The 12,753-nt window shown below is 43.9% G+C and overlaps 1 long non-coding RNA gene across 1 annotated transcript; it reads right to left on the reverse strand.

The window, feature by feature from the left end:
• Window positions 1–1,530: 1,530 nt before the first annotated feature.
• LOC149363641 (uncharacterized) lies at window positions 1,531–8,329 on the reverse strand. Its single transcript, XR_016288220.1, has 4 exons — window positions 8,250–8,329; window positions 5,542–5,600; window positions 2,369–2,434; window positions 1,531–1,653 (listed from the first exon to the last, which is right to left on the reverse strand). It is a non-coding gene; the product is annotated as an uncharacterized LOC149363641 (long non-coding RNA).
• Between the last annotated feature and the right edge of the window lie 4,424 nt (window positions 8,330–12,753).

Here is a 12,753-nt window from a genome sequence, read left to right on the forward strand (position 1 = left end):
ACCAGTCATTAACTGCGACCTGCCACGGGGGGCAGTTTGCTCACTATCCGGTGGGCACATTGTCATGACGCCGCAAGGTCAACTGACCAAGGTGGCCCACCTGTCTCCTAGGTTGCTCTCTGAGGACCACCATCCAAAGCCATGCCCGTCGTTGTTCTTCACAACGCCGACGCGGCCAACGCCGGCACCAGATTTTCAGTAGAACGGGGTCTTAAAAGCTATCACGTTAATGCTTACATGTACAACACAACCACGCCTGACGACAGCCTCGAGTCAAGATACGCGCTGATTTCGTGTTTCAAAGTTGGGCAGTGCTACGTAACAAAATGTTCAGGTTTGCGCTACCATCCTCTACTTGACGTTTAATGTCCCAAAGCTACACAGTGGTTATGAGGGACGCCATTAGGGTACGAATTAGTTTCGACCACGTGCACTGACACTGTACAGCGTTTTGCACTTCGCCTCGATCCAAATGCAGTGGCCGCGACCGGGATTCAAGCGCACGTCCAAGGGCCCTGCAGTCGAGCGTCACAGCTATAGTAAGCCACCGTGGTCGGTAGAGCAGAGATTAGTTAAGTCATTATATAGTATATAATTAAATACTATATAATCATATAGTGCACAGATGTACAGCATACATAGAGCGCACTTTATTGCCCTAATGGTGTTTCTCTGCATGTGGCCAGATGGTGCCATGTTATTCAAAGAGCTGGCAGTCTGGCTAAACTTCTTGATTGGTTTATGGTTTGTGGAGTTTAACGCCCCAAAGCGACTCAGGCTACGAGGGGTGCCGTAGTGAAGGGCTCCGGAAACCTTGACCGCCTGGGGTTCTTTACCGTGCACTGACATCGCACAGTACGCAGGCCTTTAGACTGAATTTTGGATAAGCCCGTGGGCTGTTTGCAAGTAGCGCTCTCCTTCCCGATCACGGATTTCTCTACTTGTGCAATCCGCATGACAAATGTTTTGTGAAGCGCTCTTGAATTGCTGGGGTTCACGATATTGTGGTGATCCAGCGCACTGTGCGCTACTGGCACTGTCACTGGCACTGGATTTTATTCAATACTATTTATTACTTTATGAATGGCTAGGCGTTTGAAATGTGGTGGTAAGACACTTCGCTTCTATTCAGCTGCAGCGTTTTCGCTTCTATGGGGCATACCTGGCCACATTAAGGTTGGTTTAGGATTTTTTGAAAACCCTTGACTTGCATAGATAATCTTTGTACTTTTGCTAATCCAGTCAACCAACACGCATTGCACTATTCTTAATACAATTATTGCTTTTTTCCTTGTATGCAGGCTGCGGTACAGTTGCTTTGCTGTGGAACACTGGCGAGAATCTTGATTGAGTTACAGAATCACATCTCAGAATTTATTTATTCTTACGCTTCGAAAATTGAGCTCATTTCGAGATACTTCTGTCCTGTTCAGATTCCTGCCCTGCGTAGAAGCATACGATAGCATTCGAAAGCAGGTTTAGTCGGTTGTCACATTTATTTGCCGGCCATCCATGAAGACCGAACGTCGTCTATTTTCTGCATGTCGTTCTTGTGAACTTGGGGCATGCCTGTTCTTCAATTTTCACGCACTTGCCATCGTAGCAGAAGCCGGCCTCGCACATCATGCGTCCATAGCTCCAGAATACCCTGAACTGCAAAGGAAACGGAAGCAATTAGAAGCTCCTTAGTCCGGCCGTCATGGCACACCACGTGACGTGAGGGGCCGTATAGAGCAAAGCAAGCCACGCACTATATAGCTAATTGCAACAAAGAATGCTAAAACGCGTCGGTGTCTACGTCAAAAACTACAGCCGTTCAAGAGCTTTGCATCATTATTATCATCCTGACTACGCCCACTACAGGGTGTAGCCAAAGCGGTGCAAAATGTCAAAACACTAAATTGAATGATGCCCTCAAGAAGCTAAAAGAACTGCGAATGAAGATAAGCTTTGGAGGTCGGTTTAAGAGCTCTCTAGACACCCCACTCTTTCTATGGCAGAGCTGTCCGTACAAGCTGTGTATTGAACTCGCGGCTGTTAGTCCTTTGACTAGGACGGATGATGCGCGTCTTCACTCTGTTCCAGCAATTGGAGTCAAGGCTCAGGGCTGCAGCGGGGCTGGGACTGATCATTTTCTGTGCACCTTAAAGGTGCACTAAAGAGGATTGTAAGCTCGTCTTTTTACCACTGGAACTATGTCCACTCCCTCCGATCATTCTTGGAAACTTCGAATTATTAGAAACTTCGAACTAGTCACACAAAGCCGTATGCGTGTGTGGTAGGGGTTGTGGCAGTGTGGAAATTCGAGTCACCCTCACCGCACCCTATCGCTCATCTCCCCCAAAAAAGAGAAACAAGGCTCGCTCACCTCACACCTTGCTCCGTTCGGCAGCCGCGTGCCCATTGCGTCTTGGCAGAAGGGTACGTCATAGTTCTGTAGAATGGGCAAAGGAAAAAAAAATTACCATCCCGGAAGGCGCTTGAAGGCCTTCACTTTTTATACTGCTTAAGCTACAGACTCTTCCTGCCTGTAGGAATCGCAATACCTTACTGCGTCAGCAAACGTTCGTCTTGTGCTTGCTTTGGTTAAAGGGAAACTGCACAGGTTTTAGAAATCAACGAGCTTAAGTGGGTCGAACGTGTGAAACTTGCAGGTAAAACATGCAAAGTCTTTTTGGGCTAGCACTTAAAATAGTGAGGTAATCGCTGATTAAAATCCAGATGCCCTTCAAGCTCCTCCGCAGCGCACAACGCCAAGTGGGGGGCGCATGATGACGTCATCGAAGGTATTGGTACATTTCCAACGCACATACGCCTGCTCTTAAGGAAAAAAAACCAACGCCACCGAAGGCGAACCCTGTCGAGAGTTGTTTGGCAGCGCCTAAGGCGTCAGGGCAGGGTGTGGCTGACGACAGCGGTAATTTGAAATCATACTTTCAATGACGTCACGCTGAGTTTTCCTGCACTCTTCCGGTGCACTGAGGAGAAGCGCAAAATTCAATCGTCGATTACGTCACTATTTTAAATGCTAGTGCAAAAACACTTGGCATGCTTTATACCTACAGCCTACATAGACTTGAATCCATGAATATCGCGAAATTCTCAAAAACGTGCTGCAGTTGCCCTTTAAGGAGTGCTTGAAGGTGAGTTTTCCGCACTGCTTTTTCACCATACTTGTGGATATACAGAGTGTTTATCTTAAGAATTTGCAAAATTTGTAAAAATAGGTTTTTTTAGTTAGAAGAGCGCCTTTTTTTCGCATATTGTCATCTATATAGTACATCACAGTATACCTTAGACGTGCTAAATAGCGGGCTTGTTAACTAGCACTTAATAGTTAACTTTTTAACTATTACTGTTACGCTCCTTAATTACTGACTGACGTGTAGCCCACAGCAAGTAATATCCATATCAGTTTTTAGAATTTAGAAAACGCGGTTACCCTCGCTGCTGTGGCCCAACAAATTTCCGCTGCATCGCGCCAAAATACATCTGCTTTTGAGAAGCATGCAGGCAAAGAAACTCCTCCAGTGCACGTAACTCGTCGAAATAGCCAAAATTTTTTCGGCCATAGCACCAAGACTAACCGCGTTTTGGGAATTATAAAAACTGATATGGATATTACTTACGGCGGGCTACACGTATTTCAATAATTAAGGGGCCTAACAGGAATAGCAAAAAGTTATCTATTCAGTATTAGTTAACCAGCCGGCTGGTTAGCACGTCCTATTTTGTTTATGGTGTTCTACTGCACTTACAGTGCTATGCCGAAAAAAGTGCTGTTGTAACTCAGAAAGCCGAAGTTAAAAAATTGTGTAAAGTCTTAGGTGACATCCTGTGTACTTTGACGATGAGTACAGCGAAACGAAAGCTTCGTTTTCATGCAGACTGAAGAAATCAGAAGACGTTGGTACCGGGACTTTTTGGCAGAGGCCTTCGTCTGGTTTAGATCTAAGTGCTTTCCAGCTCACATGTAATGAGAAAGCATCGAAAGAGCCATGAAATAGAAAACTGTCCGGCATCGGGGCCGGTGGCTTTACGTGAAGACTCCACCTTCCAAGCGTGGCAGGTTGTGTTTAGGAAGATTTTCCTTTCTTAATCTGCCACCTGCCAACCGACCCTCTCCCCCATGTTCTTGTTCACTGATAAAGTAGAGGATGGAGACGCGGGATTAAGAATGAGTGAGAAAAAGTTATAATGGCTACGAATTACTCAGCAAAAATGAATGAAAGAAGTGATTACGAATATAAAAATATTAATAATGGGGTCAGAAACACAATAGAATCCGAATTGGAAGATAATCAAAATTGAAACAAGAAAACTGGAATAGACTGGCGAGTAACAGAATCTGCATCAATCTGCATCAATCTGCATCAATCAGATTGATCGTAACTCAACTTTTTTTTTTGGCTACTGAATGTGATATATCTTTTCAGCCTCCGCTCACCGCTTCTTAGATAAGCAATAACATCGCTCTTAAAATGTCGATGCAGGCCTCAGGAAAGCCAATTAGTGTAGAGTGTAACGCAAAATAAGCGAATTTTTTTTTCTAATTAATTTTTATAGAGGTGTACAAAATTTCATACAAAGCCTCACAACGGTTGAAGATTGTAACATCAAAGCACCAGAACTTGACTGATGAATATTTGAAGAGCCAGGAAATAGCGCACAATTTTCCAGGAGGGGCATATCACACTGAAAAAGCTAAGAACATGTTATTAATACGTGGTGACAAAATCTATGTCCTCCGGTATGTCCCCATGTCCAGTATGTATGTTCAGTATGTCCTCCAGTATGTATGTATGCTGCTGAGCTTACTGTTTTGAGATATATGATTTACTGTTTTCGCCAGCAAGTGTGCAAAAGCACACTAGTTGGAATATCTGAAACAAAAAAAAATGGCTGTGGCTTAGCTTGGTTAAGCCCGGTAATTGCGAAAGCAATATCCGTAGCTACGCGATGGTTCAGCTGGTAGTGTAGCTGGTGGTGGTGCTTGTGGTTAGACTTGTGGTGATGCATCGGTTATACAATCCAATCCAATCCAATCCAATCCAATCCAATTTGTGGTGATGCATCGGTTATACAATCCAATCCAAGCCAATCCAATCCAAACCAATCCAATATGCTAATATGGTAGCTACCCGCCTCGCTACGCGACGGGATGAAAGTGCAACTAGTATTGTTTTCGCAATAACAAATCCCTGCTGACGCTGGCACGCTCGAAATAGTTTTGAACAGTGCACCCCGCTAGGTACCCTATTTGCCAAAAGTAACCGAGCAATAGGCTTTCTGCTTCACAACCGTATAACGGAGACTTTATGGCACCCTTCAGGACCGGAAGGTGTCAAAACGTGAGAACAAGGGCTCACCTTACCTTACACAGATTCATAGCCTAAGGGCTGCCATAAGTGCTTCGCTACGTGGCTAAGAAACAAAGCACCTGTGCTCGGTTACTTTTGGCAAACGCTGCACGTCGCGCCTGAAAGGCTCCTCGTTCAGTACCTTAGGAGAAAGCGGTGGTAGAGAAACTGGAGCACTCACCCTTGGAGGTCTGAAAGGAGTCTTCAGCACGTCTAAGCAAGGACGTTTTTGTGCTTCCGCTAGGAGATAAAAAAGCAGAAAACAGATTCTTCGACAGTTTTCAACAAATATCCCACAACACAAAAATGTTATTCTATATTATTCAGAAATCACGCAAATTAAAAATTGTGGGGATTAACGTCCAGAAGCAACACATATTGGCTACGAGGGAATCAGCAGTTCCTAAGTCGTGGATTATTTTTGACCACCTGGGTTTTTAACGTGTGCTGATATAGGGGATCTTGGAGCATTGCTATGCCTCTCAGTTTGTACAGCTGTCCGCAACTTGTACAGAGTGCTACCTTCTGTGCATTCATGACAATGGCCGCTACCTGGCCCCCTTGATAAAGCTTTCAAAGGGATCAGGAGTTAAACACGACCAATGGGAATGTGCACGCACGTTCAGGCCTGTTTTCTAACCCTAGGCCATTCGTAAATCGTATAAGTCACCGCATAAGTTTCTACAGTTTGTACAAGCTCAGGGTTAAAGGCAATGCTTCAATATACTTCCTACCATCTTACGTGCCATCTATCCTGTATATGTCCGCGTAAGGGAATAAAAAAGGGAAGATCTGCTGCTCACATTACAAAGGCTTAGCGATTCAGCTGCTCCCTGAACTCTTGCGCCTGGAGGACCAGCTAATAGCACTTCAAGATGAGGCCGTATCGACACAAACTCTCAGCGGCATCTTTTTTTCTATAGAGCACCAACAACTGTAGCGCGTTCGTTTAATGTTCATCATTGCGGGCTCGAAGCATAGCGACGATCGCGAGCTCAATAGAGCGAAGAATTTCAATGCTTGGAGGCGGAATTCAGTCGTTCGACACCCACAGGAATTGCCATTCCGTCGACGCAACAATTTTGGTCAGAAAGCGGTTGGCACCTTTCCCAAGCGCTTTACCACTGATGAGGCCGGTCACTTGGGCGAGACTGCCGGTACCCAGTGGAAAACAGGGAGGGGATTTGAATCCAGCGCCTCCCCAAAACAAGGTCGGCCCTCCACCCTTATAGGCCAAGCAGTGACGAGTCCTGGCAATAAACTTATTACTTAATCTGTTTTACCTTTTCTGTTTCGGTTTTCACCCCTTGATTATTCTCCTCGATCCTCCTCGACACAACAGTTAGCTCAATGTAAGATGGGAAGCTGTTATCCGTAATCTTCCGAAGTGCGTATAAGGTGGAAAAAAAAAAGCTTTGTTCAAACGCAAACGAAAAAATTGCGAGGACACTTTGGCACTTAAAGTGCTGAGAGGCGAAAGCCGAGGACACTATGCCATGACGACTTCCGGTGGATGTGACGTCACACCGTTCCCGTGGCTATATCGATACCCAAATTATACATCTTTTGGGGATTTTAAGGGTTAATTACGCTTAATTACACATTTTTCCATCTAACTTGACACAAATCCGACGTTGTTCCTACCATCCTGATAATTTTCACTATGCCGTGACGACTTTTGGTGGAGGCGACGTCACACCGTTCCCGAAGCTATATCGACGTCCGCGCTATTTCGACACAATTTCGATAATTTTGCCTATAATTAATTAACTAATTAATCTACAGTCATAAAACTTGGTTTGTAGGTTGATTTTCTCCCCGTCTATCTGAAGCAACCATTCCTTTTGCCTTATTTTTTTTAGTTCTCGAGTTAACGCGAGTTAAACGCTGCCAAAGGCGTGACACCCTTTGCTAACGGATGACAGTATGAGCCATTAAATGCTTTCGCCTTAATAGGCAATGCCGTCGCTAGGAATTGCATGGAAAAGTTGAGTGTCGTTCTGGCATAAGTGAACAGAAACGGCGACAAAACAGGGGACCGCGATTTGTCGCTTAGAAACAAGTGCAGCCGGAGGATATGGGAGGTGGCCTTAGCTGAGAAGATTGCACTAGACCGTGTACTCTAAGTGATTTCACGAAATAGAAAAAGGCGCCTTATTTTGTTATCACATCATGTTTTATGCCATGATGACAGAAACGCCCTATTGCAACTCTGATAATAATGTTCATGGCACTAGGAACAATAAATGCGTGATAAAATTTGTGCGTCTATACACTTATTTCATTACAAGGCCTTAACTGTAAAAAACGGTCGATTAAGGAACAAGATAGGTTTGGAAAGACTATAATAATACAAGGAAAACGCTTATGTCCTTATGGAGGAGGTGCTGATTGAATCACTTTATGGAAATGGTATTTGCCTGACTTGACTGTTCCAGAAAACATGGTTTTGGCGCTGTGACCTGTTAGAGAGGATCTTAAATCAATTTATGGGGATGTTCAGTGACATTTGATAGAGGATAGAGGAAGCCAAGGCCGAATACTCTAGCGAAAAGGCTAGATGCAGAAATAGCAGTAGTCGCCTTACTGAATAAAATAGCAAAATTATTTTTTCACAAATGTTTGTTTTGGCAACCATATATTCTGTGCCTGCCAATCATTTTGTGGATATGAGAGCATTTCCTACACTATTGCTGCAGTAGTGACATGGGTAGTTGATTGATCCCAGCGAGAGAATATAACCTCACTAATCTAGATGTCCACGTCCCGTAAGTACACTTAAAGTTCTAAGTCAAGGTGCCTTTAATGAAGCAGTCATTTTCTGCGTGAAGAACAGCGGAACCAACGCGTACGTCAGGTAGCGATTGTGCGCGAAAAGACCGCACTCACTTGGGTACAGAGCTACGAAGAGAACAATGATTGCCAAGGATTTCATGGTATGCCGGCTTCCGGTCTACGTTTGTCACCTGTCATGCATAAAAAATAGAAAAATAAACACCTGCAGTATTCGGCACTGAAATGAGGATTCACTGTCCCAACCCACTCAGACAAAAAATAATTGTATCAAGAAGATCACATCAATAGCTTATAAAAGATTATCTAATACTGCATAAATGCGCAGAAATTCTCACTTGGCTTTTATCTTGATAGCAACACTAACATTGCGTTTGCAGTATCCCAATATGCGGAGATCAAAACTTCGATAAGTATTTAGCAGATTGGTAATTAGCCTTTTCTAATGCAGGCTGTAAAAAAACTATGCTTCACGCACAAAAGAAGTACCCTTTGAAGCACAAACAATAACTTTTGTCTCCATTCTCAGGAAGGTTGTAATGAGGAGAAAACGGTTATGCACCGAACCGCAATGCTTACGATATGATTTAAACAGTATGAATTTGAAGTATACAGACAGTATCATAAATTTGTTGTTATCTGTGTTGAAAATAGCTTCTGCACAATAGACGCGTTTATCACTAAGCTCATTTGTCTGACATACGCAATAGGGAGAGGAGGTGGGCTGCACCGTCTTGACTACTAAGGCTTGGTAAACGCCAGTGACAAAATGGAGGTACTGTCACTAATCTTCACAAAGTGCTAATCTATTGTTGAAGAGAAAGCAATTTCGAAACGCTTATCTGCAGCTCCTAAATCTAGGTAACGGTGCCGGGTCGGCAATTGCGAGTTGGGTAGCAGTAAGGTATGAGGACGAGTAACGAACAGGTCCAACTGCATTTGACAGGAACATGTATAAGTCGAGCTTCCTCCTTTTAAACGGATAAACCGTGACAATTTTGGCTTCAATGTTGCACAGTTCGAATTGAACCGAGTTCAAGCAGGGAGGGCGATGGAAGGCAGTGGTCCAAGACATTGCTCTCTGCTGCCAAAGTGACGCTCTGGACGAATCAGTGCGTTGGCCGAGACGAGACCTTGCTTTGCCCCAAGGTTCAGTGTAAGTACTGCTAAAAAATTTAATGCTGACGTCTACTCTCGACCACTAGACAGAGTGATTTTTTTTTTCTGTGGCATCTTGCAAGTCCATCCTTCATTTCATAGTGAATCAATTGCCTTTCCACTGCCACTGCGGTCGAATTCTTGCTGCCTCCGGCCAAATCCCCGGTATGAAGTCTCGCCATAATGACACGCTGTAGAAATACGCCTAGGATTCGGTGCACGTTGTCTAGCTATTGCGCGCGGATGAAGGCGAGCCACGATTAGATGCGACGTCACAGATGGGACGTTACAGGGACGTCACAAGAAGCACACTTCAAACTGTGCTTGCAGACTCAACTGAATGGAGGCATTGCCATTTCGAGAATGATCAAGAAGTCCCGGTGCTAAAATAGAGAACGAGGTAGCAGCTCACGATTTCAAAACCAATAATTTTTTTTTGGTCGATGTAAGATGTTTTTTTTTCTTTTCAGAAAGGCTATCGGGGCTGTGCTGCAAGTAAAAAGGCAGCTATCAGAAAATGGCCTTCTGCGCGTTGGAGATAATGCCAGGTTTTACGTGGGAGATAATCGGTTGTGTGCTAATTTCTGAACCTTTAGCTACTTTGTTAGGGCATATACATGTTATATTGTATTTTGAAGCAAGCACGTGCAGAGGCAATATGCGACCAACGCCATAGTAGTAGTTATAAAAGGCACTAATTATCGTAGATGTTCCCTAGCCAAAAGGCACGTTTCCTTATCTGGCGCGGAGTGCAACGTTGGCGTCATGATTACGGAAATCCGATGCATTTCTTAAAGCAGTGTGGAAAGGAAGATTACTATTCCTTCAAACTCGAATGAGGAAATTAGTGTATAGGTTCGCCACCATTAGTGTGCACTCCTCCTTTAGCAGCGAAACCAGTGAAGGGCGAAAGACAGCAGAATAGGAAAGTTTTAAGAAATACCTGTTTGCGAGCTGTAGGCACCAAATATTCGCCACGAGAAAAAAAATCCATATTCCTTCTAGTGGTGTGCGGAAACTACCAACAGAAAGACGTCTCAAAGAAGAGGCGTGGACAACCACAGTCTCCTTTACCAATGTTCTAATTTCCAAGTTGTCAGACGGTAAATTAGGAGTGAAGAAAAATATGTATTTCCTCTGTTTGTAACCGGTTATTGATTTCCATTAGAGTGTACTGAACGCGTATTCGACAGTTGAGGGCATTGTGGCGTGTAGGACGAGAAGCTGCCAACCGAGCACCACCCAGAACAAAAAACACGCTCTACCTGCTTGTATGCTGATGCCCGAATGTGGGCTGCTTCTGGCTAGCTTTAGAAGGACAATGTCCTCATTTTGTACGGGATTGCCGTCAATGTCAAAAAAATTCTGTGAGCACTTACCAAATGAATGCTTGCCACAATACCCAGCGTCAGCTTAAAAATAAGGTGTTGCGTTGTAAAGGTATCCCGCTCAAAATGACATAGCGAGTTAGACTGATGAAGCGGCTGCAAATGATTGAGGGGGGTGCCGTCGTGCGCGTAATTGTACCTGTACACCTGTCTCTTATGCCGCAGCTTGATATTGGCATACAGGTTAGAGAGGGAGTGGTGAAGGGGGGCCTATCTCTCAAATCTCAAGGGAAAGGTACGGATCACTCAGAATTCCCGCTGCCTGTTTGACTACATCCGCATTACTACTACATAATAGCTGCAGCGTCAAACGATGCAAATTAGGACGCTAAAGCAAAATTTCCTTCAAAGGAAAAACGCAAATAGCTCACCATAAACGCAACAGCATTTTCAAAGTACGCAGACAAACGGCGCCCTACCTCGTCTTTGTCTTCCTTCCAAGCTTTCATGTGTCTTCTCATTCGTTTGCACGTGGAAAGCTAAAAAATTACGATGCATTTGTGGACGAAGATCACCAAACAAGATTTTTGTGCGATGAGCTTGGGTTATTGGCACTTCTGTGTTCTACGTTACGAGAGTTCATCAGAGCTAGCGTCCATAGTAAATACATGGGAATTTTCGGAAGCTATAGCGCGTCTAAATGTGCTTAATTTTCATGAGGTTTGTGGCAGCGTTTTCTTCTTTAGTGAATAGAGGAAATGTTGCGGAGAGATTTGATTTTTAAGTTCATATTTTTTTACAAATCAGAAGCAAATATCCAGAAAAATAGTGTTTTTAGAGATGTTGATCTTTAATAATGCAATCCCGTGAAAAATCTAAGCTAAATTTCAAACTTTCATTTCCTCCCATTTTCTTTCCTGATTGCTATAAGCCGCAATTGACTTGAGTTCTGGTTTGACTTCTGGCAACTCCACTACATAGCGGCAGTGTGTCTGCCTCCAATTTAAAAACAGGCTTTTTCTCTCCCATCTTCTGCTTACATTCTAAAAGCAGAACTGAACACTCTTTTGCATTCGTGTCTACCCGTTATGATTCTATTCTTCGGTGCAGTTTGGGAGAAATCGCCGTTTGCACATCGCGATAAAGCTAATGGCAAAGATGACATTAAAAAAATGAAGAAGAGTATGCCTTTTCGTGAACGCGATTTCTTCGCGTAACTAGGAACACAGGACACGCCTTCTATTATCAGCGTTTTGTATGCAAGAGATGCTTTGTGTATATGTGCGCTGTATGACCTGAAAACAAGGAGTGACATACGGGCATTTGCACATGATTATAGTGCTCTACCTTTCTTTCAAAGGAATCCGAGAGCTTAAAAAAAGATTAAAAACAAAGCCGGCATACGTTCGCTAGGTCTAAAGACATCACCATTCCGCGTGCCTCCAACCATTGTAGGGCCTAATGCTGCATCTACTGTTATGGTTGTATTCCCTTTAAAACTTCTACCATAAACTTGATTCGTGAACGCTCAGGGCACCCTGGTAAGATTTCTGAAAGGGAAGAATGCTTATTTCAGATAATTCGGGGACCACTTTCAAAATTCCTGAAATTAGGATGGTCGAAATAGAAACAAAGAAGCAAGCAATTGTTAGGAACAAACTGCCCACCGCGGCGTACGCAAGCAATTTTGAAAACCATGTCAATTGTACTTTCTAATTGACTTGTTATCAGTAAAGTCTTGTGGTTAGGGCGAATGCCGAGCTCTCTTCCACATATTTCCCACGCATTAGAAGATGTGATATCATTTCGTGAAATAAAGAAGACGTCCTCTCAACCTCTGCTCGCCCTGGTACCACGCAGAACCGCACCCCTGGCCAATCTCCTGCCGTGGGTATGTGCCATTAAGCCGGAAAAAGATCATCATCATCATCAACCGAACGGGCGCATGAAGTTCTCAGGAAATTCAGTACAAATTCAACGTCCGCTAGTGACGCGCTCAAATCCACACAGCGCTTAATTGGAATTGCCAGCAGTATTTTACAAACACATGCATTTTTTTTTCCTCCGCCTCTCGAAAAAGCGAAGGCCGCATAGTTGGTGATGACTATCTCTTT

This window comes from Amblyomma mixtum, chromosome 2 (genome assembly GCF_055824585.1).
Source record: "Amblyomma mixtum isolate Tamu chromosome 2, ASM5582458v1, whole genome shotgun sequence".
Lineage (NCBI taxonomy): Eukaryota > Metazoa > Arthropoda > Arachnida > Ixodida > Ixodidae > Amblyomma > Amblyomma mixtum.